The 14,334-nt window shown below is 39.1% G+C and overlaps 1 long non-coding RNA gene across 2 annotated transcripts in view; it reads left to right on the top strand.

Annotated features, from left to right (window-relative positions):
- Positions 1–14,334, top strand: part of LOC311432766 — a 123,657-nt gene that overhangs the window by 64,518 nt on the left and 44,805 nt on the right. The window contains exons 5-6 of one of the 2 annotated variants that reach the window (XR_014690303.1): positions 3,803–3,922; positions 7,414–7,514. This is a non-coding gene — a long non-coding RNA (uncharacterized lncRNA). Of the gene's footprint in view, positions 1–3,802; positions 3,923–7,413; positions 7,515–14,334 lie in introns of those variants that run through there. The other variant, XR_014690302.1, reaches the window with a different exon arrangement.

Genomic DNA, 14,334 nt, shown 5'->3' with positions numbered 1-14,334 from the left:
AAGATGTGTATCTCATAGTTAAAGAAACAAAACAAAAAAAAAAAAAGAGAGAAAATGAAAAGCCAGTCTAGAAGAATGTCATAATATTTGAATGCTGTTATTTTTAAAAATTAAAAGTGCAGAAAAATGTTAGGTCTTTTTATTTCTTAGAAAGCATTTTTAATTCAAATGAAGACAATTTGGGGAACTAAATAAGTCAGCTGTCATTGTGGTAACTATGCATACTCCTTTCTGCTTTGACTGTAGTTTTAGCTGAGAAGACATTTTCTCTGGCATTGATATGTCTGAATCTGTCAAGAATGGCCTGACACCTATCACTTCTCCATATTTCCAGGCAATTTGGAGCTTCCTCATTTGTGATTTACATGTAGTATAAGTGATTATATACCAATGCTTTAAAGGAATTTCAGAGATTCTACATCCCTACATTGCACTGAGACCTGTGTGCAGTAGCTATTTACCTCTCTCAACCATTCAGGAGGTCAATTCCTTGTGAACAAGGAAATTCCATTTTCTGCCCCCTGTTCCTAACACTGTGGATTACTTTGTCTTTTCCTACTTGGCTAGAAAACAATCTTCTCTCAGACCATTGCAAGTCACATAGGAGGTAACAGTGGACAGTTGTGTGCTTGTGAAACAGGAGGACTTTCTCCATCCTAGTGGTCACTCTTGGCAAAAGAAGCAGCAGACAAGTTCTGTTAATGGAGGGACCTCTTGAGTGTGGCAGTCAGGGGACATCTTTAATGAACCATTAAATTACCACATGATCCTAGCAAGAAATACAAAACATAAGGTCATGTTAAAGTTGCTTTTACATATCAGGTGGTTCTCAAACTTGATATATGAGATAACTTGTCATATATCAGATGATTTTAAAACTTTATAATTAACAATAATTTTATTATTAGTTTTATTTATTTATTTATTTATTTATTTATTTTTATGGACAAGCAAGGGCTTGTTCATAACTCTTACCAAATTAATTTAATTAGACATAGAATCATAGAATCATTTAGGTTAGAAAAGATCTAAAAGATCATCAAGTCCAACCATCCACCTAACACTACAAGTCCACTGCTAAACAATGTGCAACATCCCCACATCTTAAATACCTCCAGAAATGATGACTTTACCACCTCTCTGGGCAGCCTGTTCAAATGCCTCTGCACCCTTTCAATAAAGCAATTCTTCCTGAAAAACAATCTAAACCTTCCCTGGCACAAACTGAGGCCATTGCCTTGCTTCCTATCACTTGTCACCTAAGAAAAGGGACCAACACCCACTTTATTGCAACTTCCTTTCAGGTAGTTGAGAGTGGTGAGTTCTCCCCTCAGCCTCCTCTTCTCTAGACTAAACAACCTGAATTCCCACAGCCAGCCTTTATATGTCTTGTTTTCTAGTCCCTTCACCAGCTTCATTGCTCTTCTCAACACATGCTCAAACAACTCATTGTCCTTCTTGTAGTGAGGGGACCAAAACTGAAGGTAGTGCTCAAGAAGTGGTCTCACCATTGCTGATTGCAGAGGGACAAACACTTCTCAAGTACTTTTGGCCACATTATATGATGGTATGCAGTTGTTTACCTTGAGTATAGTTTTTAATTTTGAGCACATGTGAACACTGGCCTTACTTTGAGTACATGTACTCTTTTCCATCCACTTGTATTGTCATTTTGGAGCCATCTGGCTACATGTTCTTTTTCACATCCATCAGCTAAATTAGATTCCTATGTAAAATGAAACACTCAGGAGCATTCTTTGGATTTGTATCATGTTCTTGGGGCAACTTGGATCTGCAAAACAAAAGAATCTTCATTCCTGATATTTTCCTCAGTAACAGAGCATACATAAAATCTCCAGTGAAATCAGTCTTATTACATTGATATAATGTTGGACAGTGTTTTCCACCAGTTATTTTCATACATAAGAGAGTTTAACCAGCTATTTTTTTATGTGACAGCCTTGCAAATGCTCTTCATACTTATTTATCAAGGTATTGACAATTACAGAGACAAGAAAATCTCTCAGAACACAAACAGAATGTGAAATCTGACATCTTTAAAAATTCAGACCTTAAGGATGAGAAATATCAGTGGATTTTCTCCCATTTATTTTATAGCATTTTTAATTCTGTGTTTACACTAGTATAGAAATGCTTATGAAAAGGAAAGCAGAGCATCTATAACTAGTTCTATCATATATACATATCAAAAAGGGATATCATACACATATTTTGGCTATCCCAGTTAGATCCCGGATAACATTAAGATAAAAATGTTTTGCCATATTTCAGAAAGAAGTTCTATGGTATATTTTTAAAAGCCACTTACATTGTAAGAATACTGATTTCATAATGTTACAATACAATTCAATACAGCTGTGAGTACATGTCAAAGGAATTATGCTTCTCTAAATATGAAAAGTATATTATGTATTTTAGAGAAGTGATGGTCTACACTAAAATCCATATATATATGAGATAAATATATGAAAGCATATGGAATATTTAGTCCAGAAGGTACATTAAAATAATAAAAATAATAGGAAAATTTTATTTGTAATATAAACTAGTCTGGAGTTATTCTGTTGTGCCTATAACTTTTCCTTCCTTCCTTCCTTCCTTCCTTCCTTCCTTCCTTCCTTCCTTCCTTCCTTCCTTCCTTCCTTCCTTCCTTCCTTCCTTCCTTCCTTCCTTCCTTCCTTCCTTCCTTTATTATTTTTTTTTTCTAAATATGTTACAGCTTAACTTCTGTAAGTAAACACTGAAGCATTTGCAATTTTAGGGAAGTATTTTGCAGGAGTTCAGACTGCAGCTTGCTTAACTAGAGTTGATAAGCTTTTTTAAATAACATACTATTTTATATATTATTACTATTAAATATAATTTAAATTAATAAAATCTAAAAATATTAAGCATTCCACACCTACCTCTTTCAATGGTAGGAGAAAAGAAAAGCAGGAACTAAAATGCAACAGAAAATGTTTCTTACATGTCTTGTTTCCTGAAAAAAAAAACCACAGTAGAAATGAAGACCAATATCTTTTTATTTATTTATTTTTATTTTTTATTTATTTTTATTTTCTTTAAATATTTTTAACAAAACTTAACTGTATTTCTTCCTGATTGGCTGAACATGTAATGTAGCAGTCACAGCTAACATAACAGAAGTGTTAGGTGACACCTTGAACAGAGTCAACGGGATAAACGTCCAAATTTCCTTCATGAGTTGAAATTGCTGTTCTAACCCCTCTAAAAGCTCTTTCAGATTGACTTTTTCCATGACTAGTGAGTCTATTTTGAATTTTTATAACATATTAGAGGGGCTACTTCTGTTATGACAGTGTGAGAAAAGTATGCTGCTGTTGATGTGAGTTAAAAATAAGTATTCAAATAAATAAAAAATGTGACTGATGCCAGATTCAGGCTTGGTTTGTTCCATTGTCCTCACAGAAGGAATTAAAATAGCTCAAGCTGAAATGGTGTTGTTCTATATGAAATGTGCTAATATTTGAATATTACATGAAGGTTCAGGTGTCTTGCCAAAGGCTGCACAGAAATCTGTAGGAGAGAGAGGAAATTAGCCTAACTGCTGAGCTCTTAGCTCTTCACTGGTCTTAGGAACACTTTGTCTTGATTTCAGGTTTTTCATGCAAAGATTCTATACCCAAGAAGAAATTAGCTCAGTTTCATCATGATGTTAACATGTCCCTATAGAATCTCCTACTAGTCTCAAGCATGAATTAAGTTATACAAATATTAATAAATCAAACTGAATAGAAATGCTTTATATGTTTTATTTCAGTGAGTTCTGGGAATGCAAAGCAGCTTCAATGGAGATACAGAAGAGAGGACCATGGCCCATTACCTCTTGGAATTTCCTGATTTGAGGGGTTGATTGAGCAACCTAAATGCTGCATTTGAGGTTAGATTCTGCATTTGACTGTGCATACATCTTATACATTTTCACATATTTCATGTGAAAAATATTATATATTTTACTCACACATTATATATATTGCATAGCACATTTTCGTCTCTGTTGTAGTTGGAAGGCATGATTTGTTCAGCAGGGAAAAGTTCACAGACTAGAGTGTGCATGCTTTTTGCCAAAGTATATTCAACGCTGAAATTCTCAGCAATGCTGTCTGTTTTTCCATCATTTAAAAGAAGAAAAATATCCTGGTGAATCATGAGTTATAAACTTTAGCTCTGATACTACTGGATATGTGTTGTTGGCCTCCCGGCTAATTGTGGAATTAGACAGAAGACAATGGGGAATGTGTAACCCACTGAATAGCATGTGTTAGATATCTCCCTCTGACAGTACAGAGTTGAGTTGATGGCTTCTGGAGAACAAGTCCTACGAGGAGCGGCTGAGGGAGCTGGGCTTGTTCAGCCTGGAGAAGAGGAGGCTCAGGGACGACCTTATCGCTCTCTATAGGTACCTCAAGGGAGGCTGCAGCGAGGTGGGGGTTGGTCTGTTCTCCCACGTGCCTGGTGACAGGACGAGGGGGAATGGGCCAGTTGAGCCAGGGGAGTTTTAGGTTAGATGTTAGGAAGAACTTCTTCACTGAAAGGGTTGTGAGGCATTGGAACAGGCTGCCCAGGGAAGTGGTGGAGTCACCATCCCTGGAAGTCTTCAAAAGACGTTTAGATGTAGAGCTTAGGGATATGGTTAATTGGGACTGCTAGCGTTAGGTCAGAGGTTGGACTCGATGATCTTGAGGTCTCTTCCAACCTAGAAATTCTGTGATTCTGTGATTCTGTGATTCTTCTACCTCAGAACCTTGCCAGTCCCATGGATGTATACGTGCCTGCCTACAGTTCTGGTGGACTCAGGTTAAATTTAAATTAGAGAACCATCATATTTTTGAATGTGTGGGCACATTCACTGCATTGGGCTGGGGTCAGGGAAATTTTGTGTTGGGGTAGAATTAGGTGCAAATAGTCCTTAGAACTTCAATGGCCCAAGCAGAAATCATAGTTCAGCTTTCAGCCCTCTTTTAGCTGTTCCATCCTTCTGTACTAGCACTGAGTAGTTTTCTGACAGCTGGGAGTTAATGTTAGCCTTGGAGCCCCTGGCCTCAAGTTTTCTTTCAAACTTCTCTTATGTTTATTCATCTGATGAAATATATTAATGTGCTATTTTTTAGTGACTTGGGAAGTCTATTATTATTATTTATTATTATTATTATTATTATTATTATTATTATTATTATTAAATGCAGCATATTATTATTTTTAAATGCAGCTGGAAAGTGCTTTATTAGCAGCAAAATGTTGGTGAGCTGTTTAACTTACAATGACAAGATCTAACTCCTTTTAATTTTGTATAATGTAAAAAAGCAAAAAACAAAGAAAGCAAACCTTTCGGCATATCAGGTCAGGGAACAAAAGACATCCTCACTGGCATGGAATGAAAGGGTTATAGAGGAAGAAATTAACTACTGGACATATGTGATTTTGCCAACTTCACACATAAAATAAGTTAACAGCAGTGCCTTGGTAATTCTGCATTTAGTCAGGGCGAAGCAGAAAGGAAAAGAGCTTTTAAAGAATGCTGAGGACATAGCTCATAAATTAAGACATTCTTTAGCAGCTTTAAGCAAACTAGCCCAGGGCCCAGTAGCACTTTGGTCATAGCAGTTGCAAGCTGTATTTGGGCTACTTATCGAATATTTACTTTATTTCTTAGGGCTTCTATTTCATAGACTTTTGTTGTCCATGCTGAGCTCTGGGCTACTTGGCCAAATGAACTAACTAGCTTTAAGATAACTACATGACCTGTGGTATAAATATACCTCAGTAGCACGAAGGAGGGACTTTTCTCATGTTGTTCACATAGGAATGGAAAAGGGATCTGCTCCTTATTTTGTATAACAAGTGGCAGTCATCTGCTTCAGGGAGTGCCCCAGTTGCAATGAATTAACAGTTTTGAGAGCTAGTCTTACTGTTGTTAAAGAATAATATAATTGTTTGGGCGATGTGATACTAAAAGTCCTTGGGAAAGATGGTTTGAGGATTTTTGTATTTCACCAAAATGAAGATTTGTTCCCTGACTTCCAGTTCAAAAAGCAGAATTTTCTGGCATCCTCAGGTGTATGTCTCTAAGCAACTGAGCTAGCATGTGCTTCAGCAGGCTGGAGAAGTGTGGAGAGAAGGAACCTTTAAGGAAGAATTTAGAACTGTTACTTTGCCACTGCCTGTCTCTGATTTCTATAGATGCTGGAATAATTAGGTGCTTAGGAGCGGGTATTTCATTGTAATGTACTCCACAAAACTGTCTTTAATGAGAAGAAGAAGAAGAAAATAAGCTTAAAAAAAAAAAAAAAGCTCTACCATTTTTTTTTTTTTTTTTTTTTTCCACAAAGGAAATTCTTCAAGGAAGAACCATACTCTACCCTGGGAAAATTACTTAGGGAAGGATGCAGCAAAATGTGTTTTGCTCACAGCAAAATTTGTAAACCTGCAGTGGATAAGAATAACATATTTCAGTGCTATTTGAAATTGGCAAAAAGCCAGGTTTTCCTGCCTCGCTTTATTTTAACCTTTTTGCAGTTTTATAAAATATTGTTATATTTATCTTGGGAGAGATACACCACTGGCATGAAGTTTCATGAAAGTGTGTAAGCCTACAGAATAAAGCACATGATGGACCTGATTTTTCTTGCACTAATTTATTTTACTGAGCTAAGCTAAATTCCACATATTTACTCCAGGCTCAGAGAGTCGATATTAAAGCAGGAGGATTTAGCATGGCTGGAATGTGATGTCATGAGAGAGTTTTTGACTTCATTAATTACTTTGAAAGTGCTAAAAAAAAATGTGCCGCAAGGATTCTAAACAAAGGCAAAATATGTAGTTACATATAACCTTGCCTGAAGTCCTTTTTCAGGGAAGAAAGTTCTCAAATGAAATTAATTAGGAAACTGCCATATCTTAAAAATCAAAGTTAGATTCCTTAGTTGAAGAGTTAAAGAATTAATGCAATTAATTTCTCCTTGCCAACATTAAAGAAGGAATGAAAATGATGATTGGAAATGTTCCATGGAAAATGGGGATGGAATGTATGAACGCTTAAACTTTTTTCTTTTCTCTTATGTTCTAAAAAAAATAATATTCTCTATTAGTTCTTTTTAAATGGTTAAGGTTAAAGGAAGTCAAAGTATCAAATACACATTAACATGTATTATGGTTATGAATTTACTGCAAGGAAAAGTAGAGTTGAGTAGCATATTTCTAATATTGGAGCTCCAAAGTGATTTTAAGGAGCTCTGCAGTTGTGCAGTGCCACCTGTTTGGGCTATTAGATAATCCAATTAATGTGCATTTAGTATCAAAGAGATATGAAATGTAAAGTCTGATAAAATTACTCTAAAAATTTGTTACACTAAACTAGTATTTATGTTTCAGCTAGCTTCTACCCAGCAGAGGCTAAGGCAGTGTGGTCAGCATTGGTGGGGCTGGAAGGGAGCAGAGCTGCAGCTGTGTCACACAGTGATGGAACCTGGAGCAGGATGATATGTGTCAATGCAGTATTGGTGAGATTTTGCACATGGACTGTGCATGTGGCATGCGTTCAGTACATATAACATGTACATACATGTATCTTCAGTATATGTAACATGGCTGTAGTGTGTGGGATATATTGCACAGACTGACTGCTTATGTACAGCTCACTGATTTTTGTTATTGAATCCTCTTCTCAAGAAGTTAAACATGGTGAAAAGTGAACTTTTGTCTACATGTCTACAAAACTTTTGTTAAAACCTCCAACATAACAGCATTTTGAAAGTTACAACTTATAAACATGGCAATTTCAGAGCAGATCATCATTTGGAATAACAACATTTCACACAGAATTTCACATAGAATTTCTAGGTTGGAAGAGACCTCAAGATCATCGAGTCCAACCTCTGACCTAACGCTAGCAGTCCCAATTAACCATATCCCTAAGCTCTACATCTAAACGTCTTTTGAAGACTTCCAGGGATGGTGACTCCACCACTTCCCTGGGCAGCCTGTTCCAATGCCTCACAACCCTTTCAGTGAAGAAGTTCTTCCTAACATCTAACCTAAAACTCCCCTGGCTCAACTTAAGCCCATTCCCCCTCGTCCTGTCACCAGGCACGTGGGAGAACAGACCAACCCCCACCTCGCTGCAGCCTCCCTTGAGGTACCTATAGAGAGCGATAAGGTCGTCCCTGAGCCTCCTCTTCTCCAGGCTGAACAAGCCCAGCTCCCTCAGCCGCTCCTCATAGGACTTGTTCTCCAGGCCCCTCACCAGCTTCGTTGCCCTTCTCTGCACCCGCTCAAGCACCTCGATGTCCTTCTTGTAGCGAGGGGCCCAAAACTGAACACAGTACTCGAGGTGCAGCCTCACCAGAGCTGAGTACAGGGGGACGATCACCTCCCTAGCCCTGCTGGTCACACTGTTTCTGATACAAGCCAGGATGCCGTTGGCCTTCTTGGCCACCTGAGCACACTGCTGGCTCATATTCAGCCGACTATCCACCATCACTCCCAGGTCCTTCTCTGCCTGGCAGCTCTCCAACCATTCCTCTCCCAGCCTGTAGATCTGCTTGGGGTTATTGCGCCCCAGGTGCAGGACCCGGCGCTTGGCCTTGTTGAACTTCATGCAGTTGACCTCAGCCCATCGGTGCAGCCTATCCAGATCCTCCTGTAGAGCTTTCCTACCCTCAAGCAGATCGACACATGCACCTAACTTGGTGTCATCTGCAAACTTAGGGAGCACTCAATGCCCTCGTCCAGATCATCGATGAAGATATTGAAGAGGACCGGCCCCAGCACCGAGCCCTGGGGGACGCCACTATTGACAGGCCTCCAACTGGACTTGGCTCCATTCACCACGACTCTTTGGGCCCGGCTATCCAGGCAGTTTCTAACCCAACGAAGCATATGCCAGTCCAAGCCAAGAGCAGCCAGTTTCTTGAGGAGAATGCTGTGGGAGACGGTGTCAAAAGCCTTGCTGAAGTCAAGGTAGACCACATCCACAGCCTTTCCCTCGTCCACCCAGCGCGTCACTTTTTCATAGAAGGAGATCAGGTTCGTCAAGCAGGATCTGCCTTTCATAAACCCATGCTGACTGGGCCTGATCGCCTGCTTGCCCTGCAAGTGTTGCGTGATGACTCTCAGGAGGATCTGCTCCATGAGCTTCCCTGGCACTGAGGTCAAACTGACAGGCCTGTAGTTTCCTGGGTCTGCCCTCCGGCCCTTCTTGTAGATGGGCGTCACATTTGCTAGCTGCCAGTCAACTGGGACCTCCCCCGATAGCCAGGACTGCTGATAAATGATGGAAAGCGGCTTGGCCAGCTCCTCTGCCAGTTCTCTCAGTACCCTCGGGTGGATCCCATCCGGCCCCATCGACTTGTGCACATCCAAGTGCCGTAGTAGGTCACCAATCAGTTCTTCATGGATAGTGAGGGCCACATCCTGCTCCCCATCCCCTTCCACCAGCTCAGGGTACTGAGTATCCAGGGAACAACCGGTATTGTCGCTAAAGACTGAGGCAAAGAAGGCATTGAGCACCTCAGCCTTTTCCTCATCTCTTGTAACTAAGTTTCCCCCCGCATCCAGTAAAGGATGGAGATTCTCCTTAGTCCTCCTTCTTGTGTTGATGTATTTATAGAAACGTTTTTTGTTATCTTTAACGGCAGTAGCCAGATTGAGCTCCAGATGAGCTTTGGCCTTCCTAATTTTGTCCCTGCACAGCCTCGCTACATCCTTAAAGTCCTCCCTAGTGGCCTGCCCACTTTTCCAAAGATTATAAACCCTCTTTTTTCTTCTAAGATCAAGCCACAATTCTCTGTTGAGCCAGGCTGGTCTTCTTCCCCGCCAGCTCGTCTTTGGGCACGTGGGGACAGACCGTTCCTGCGCCATTAAGATTTCCCTCTTGAAGAGCGCCCAGCCTTCCTGGACCCCTCTGCCCTTCAGAACCGCCTCCCAAGGGACTCCACCAACTAGTGTCCTGAGCAGCTCAAAGTCAGCCCTCCGACAGTCCAATACAGCGGTTTTACTGGTCCCCTTCCTGGCCTCACCAAGAATAGTGAACTCCACCATTGCGTGGTCACTCTGCCCAAGACAGCTCCCGACAATCACATCCTCCACCAGTCCTTCTCTGTTTGTGAAAAGAAGGTCTAGCGGGGCACCACCCCTGGTAGGTTCACTAACCAGCTGCATCAGGAAGCTATCTTCCACGCTCTCCAGAAACCTCCTAGACTGCTTTCTCAGGGCTGTGTTGTGCTTCCAGGATATGTCAGGGAAGTTGAAGTCCCCCACGAGTACAAGAGCTGATGATTTCTGACTGCTGGTTTTACACTTTATGCTCATGCCAGTCTATACTGCTGACACAAGTTTAGGAACATCAGCAACTAACCTAAAAAAAATATTTTAATAAATTAATACTTTGAGAAAAAAATGTTTTAAATTTTGTGTAAAAAATCTGATCTTTCTTTAGCAATCTCAAACCAAGTTAAGAAATTAAGTGGTTTTTGCTGTCCCATCATTTTTTCTTCTCCACATATCTGGTGTTAGACTGGAAAGTTGTGCTGTGTGGTTGTCTCAGAGATCATGGATGTAGAGTTCATGATTCAGATACTTTCCACAGTCAAGTGAAGATGATAAAGTGAAACACCAAGAACCGTATTCTCAACCCTCTAGTCAAAATTTATTTATCAACTCCTTCATTTTGCATTACCTAATAAGAAACAGTTTGGACAGACCTTCATTCAGCTTGGATTTTGAAGATTTGGTTGAATTTCTTGAAGACATATTCTGTGATTTTTTTAATTAATTAATTAATTTATTTTTAATATGGGGCAACCTATTGCCCAACTTTTTCAACGAGGCTTCTAAGCATAAGGAATCATTAACCAATGAACTGTACAGCTAAACATTGCCTTGTTTTGCCAGTGAGATCTTTACTCTGGAAACCAGCAGTTGCAGAAATAATAATTCCTAGCTAATTATAATAATAATACGTTATAGTATATTAGCTTACACCTAGCTACCAAGTGTAAAGGTTCATAACTAGGTATATGTACTGTCTGGCTTTGATAGGTATGATCCAAGACTGAGGATCTTGGTCAGAGGTATTAGCTGAGTAAAATCCAGGCTTTAGTTGCAAACCTTCATGCTGCAAGGACTGGCAGAGATTTCAGCATACCTGCTGGCTGAAAGAGCGGAGGTACTGGATTATCTGCCTTGCTAACACTTTGGCAAATAAGGCCTTGATTCCTACTTGGAACACTTAGATTTTATAAATTCAATAGTTACTTATTTTAGTACAAAACTCAGGCTAATGTAGCTTGTTGTAGATGTGAGGTATGGCACAAACAGCTTTGTGTGAAAGAGAAGGTGTAAGTTTAAAGCAACTGCCCCTATTTTTCCAGAAAGCTTCATTTATTCTTGCCAAGATCATGAGTTCCTTAAATCAAGAGTTTCAGTTGCTTTATATTTCTGGTGACTTTCTGAAACATCCAGCCTTGCCTAGACAATTTCTGCACACAAACATGCTTTCCAATACAAGAATATATGTTAAACTAAAAATATTAAACGATAGAAAAATAATTCAACATGGTTCCAAATAATGTCTTTTCCTATGCTGGCTGCAGGGTCATCCATGTGTATGATTCAGTTTTGAAAAGCTAACACATGAAAGAGAAGATTAAACATCAGCTCACCGGTAGTAATACTGTCTGTGTTTTGTGGTCTACAAAAGAAAGAGCCAACAAGGACTGTAGGTAGCATCTCTGCTCAGTATTCTGAATAGAAAAATCCCCTTATTACACTCAAGTTTTGTGTCCCCTGTAAGAGATGCCAAAGGGAGTCCTTTTGTTTGGCAGATGGTGTATTATGAGTGTCCAGAGGCTGTATCAGGGAAAAAGAGAGGATTTATCATACTTTACAGACTGATCAGGCAGTGGAATTACACAGACCAGCCATGCTCAAACCAAAGATGCTTTCACTCTCCAGCTGCTTTTGAACACAAAACAGTTGTGTAGGTATTTTTGAATCAAATGGCTGGAGTCATTTTGTAATGTGAAAAGGGTATAAATAGCAGCTGCAATTTTATGAACATTATTTGTAGTTTAGAGAACAGACACCCCTGTTTTTTGATCCCCTAATTAGGCAGAATTTGAAAAAGTTGTGTGTAATTTGTAGTTCAGTTAAAAATCCCAGTGTGCTTATTTCAGAATGACATTAAAAAGCTTGTAAATCCCCATCAGAGCTTTTTGCTCCTAAATTAATCCCCAGTGGCAACTGAGGAAGTGAGATAGATCATAGAAGTTCACAGGACAGAACCTAATGACTGCTTTACTCTACTTAGGCAAATCTTCAGGTGGAGGGAGACATGTGTGAGCTCTGGGTTCCTGTTCCCTGTTGGTCCAGATAAGAGCACTTATCTGGTCACGTGCCAGGGAGAAAGGCATTGCCTACAGGAAAATATTGGACTATCAGTCTTATGAGGAACACACTGAGGCTGAGTATATGATGATAATCTTCCAGTCATTAAAAGACAAACTGGAAAAAAGTAATATTTTTGCCATGTCTGTGGTGGCTAAGTAAGAAGAAAAGTTTATCAGTAAAGGTTCAAGCTAGATATTGAGACTTTTTTATTTTTATTTTTATTTTTATTTATTTATTTATTTATTTTGTAAAATATGTATAGTTCTTGTATAGACTTCCTGGAAGAAAGCTTGGTTCTCCATAGCTGGAGATCTTCAAAAACAGTTTAGACAAATAGGAACATCCTAGAGCAGAAGGAATTCACCTTAACCTAGTTTTAGAGATTATTAAAATATAAATTAAAACAATAGAGAGGATCTTTTAAACTTGGACCTGGAAGAAACCTGACAGAACAGGTCATGAAGGCTGTTAATCTAGTGTAAAGTGACTAAAACTATATTATTAAGCAAGAGGATATGAAGGATGAAGAATATATATATATAAATTAAGTTTAAGCATAAATGGTCGTTTTTTAGAATGGCATGGGATTACTGGTTGAATCTTACAGGATTTGTTCTATAACGTGCCATCTAAGTAATGTAGAAAAAGGGAAGAAGTGGGACTTGACAAAGACTGACAATAGTACAAAGTGTTTCAGTGACAAAAAAATAAATAAATGGAGTCTAAAGAGCTGCACAATGATCCCCAAATACTGAAAGACTAGGCAGATAAAATTCATATTGACAAATGCAAAGTAATGCACATGGGAAATATACTAAGTACATACACCGAATAGTGGGCTTTAAATTAGGCTCAGGAAGTCCCTAAACTGCTGACTGCCAGAAAGTGGGAGGTTTAGGTTTACAGGGGAATATCACTGTATGCATGCTCTGCATTTTATACGTTCTCCCTAAACATCTGCTACCGGCCACTGTCAGAAAGACAGGAAACTGAGCTAGATGGACCTTTTGTCTGACTCACTGCAGCTGTTCTTATATTCTGGGGAATGCAAGAGAAAGAATTTTTTTTTTTTTTTAACTGTTAATATTCTAGCTAAAATCATATGGAATTTCATTAGACAAAGGGGAACGTACTTCTTTAGCCCAAGGGCTTTCTCTGCTGAATTTCAAAGGTCTGCAGCAAAGGCTTCTATTACAAAGCTATCTCAGGGAAAGGTCATAATCTTTCATAATTGAAAAGCAACCTAAATATTAGGGTTGCTTCTATTATTTAATGCTGTTGATCATACCTTAGACATTGCTTCTCATAATAGCTAAGATTGATTTTTTTTCCTAAGAAAGGCGAACCTGTATTGACTGACCAGATGAAACAATCTGTTGTAAGAGCTGAATTGCTCTGCACTGTTATCTTAGTGCACAGAAGAAGCAGGGAACCATAGCTCTTTTCTGAGACAAGCTGAGGAACAATTTCTGTTAATGTTCTGGAAGTTGAGAGAAACATAGCTGAGAAGCAGGAAGGAAAAAAAAATCACAACCTCATTTTATAGATTTTGTAAAGGAATAGAAATGCTTCAAAGGTTAAAGCCTTCAATACTAACTATGTCTCTTAACTATGATACAGAGGACCCAGAGTTTTGGGAAGGCAGCTAGAGTCACAGTACAGCTCCCAAACCTTCTGGGCTCTTAATACTGCAGAATAAAAATATTGCAAACCTCTTGATCTTAAGCACAATGCCTGTCGGATTCTCTGCGTTTCTAGACATTTAGCAGTACTCTGCTCTATATGACATAGTAGTTAACAGCTGGGTAATGCATAGTCTGCCTTTGAGGTTCTCAGTCACATTTCTTTAGTGAGCTCCATTTAGTTAGGCAGAACAATAAAACTTCAAGAATGCAACAAACTTTC

This window comes from Aythya ferina (assembly GCF_964211825.1).
Source record: "Aythya ferina genome assembly, chromosome: 2".
NCBI classification, from domain to species: domain Eukaryota; kingdom Metazoa; phylum Chordata; class Aves; order Anseriformes; family Anatidae; genus Aythya; species Aythya ferina.
This window is presented reverse-complemented; position numbering and strand designations above follow the sequence as displayed.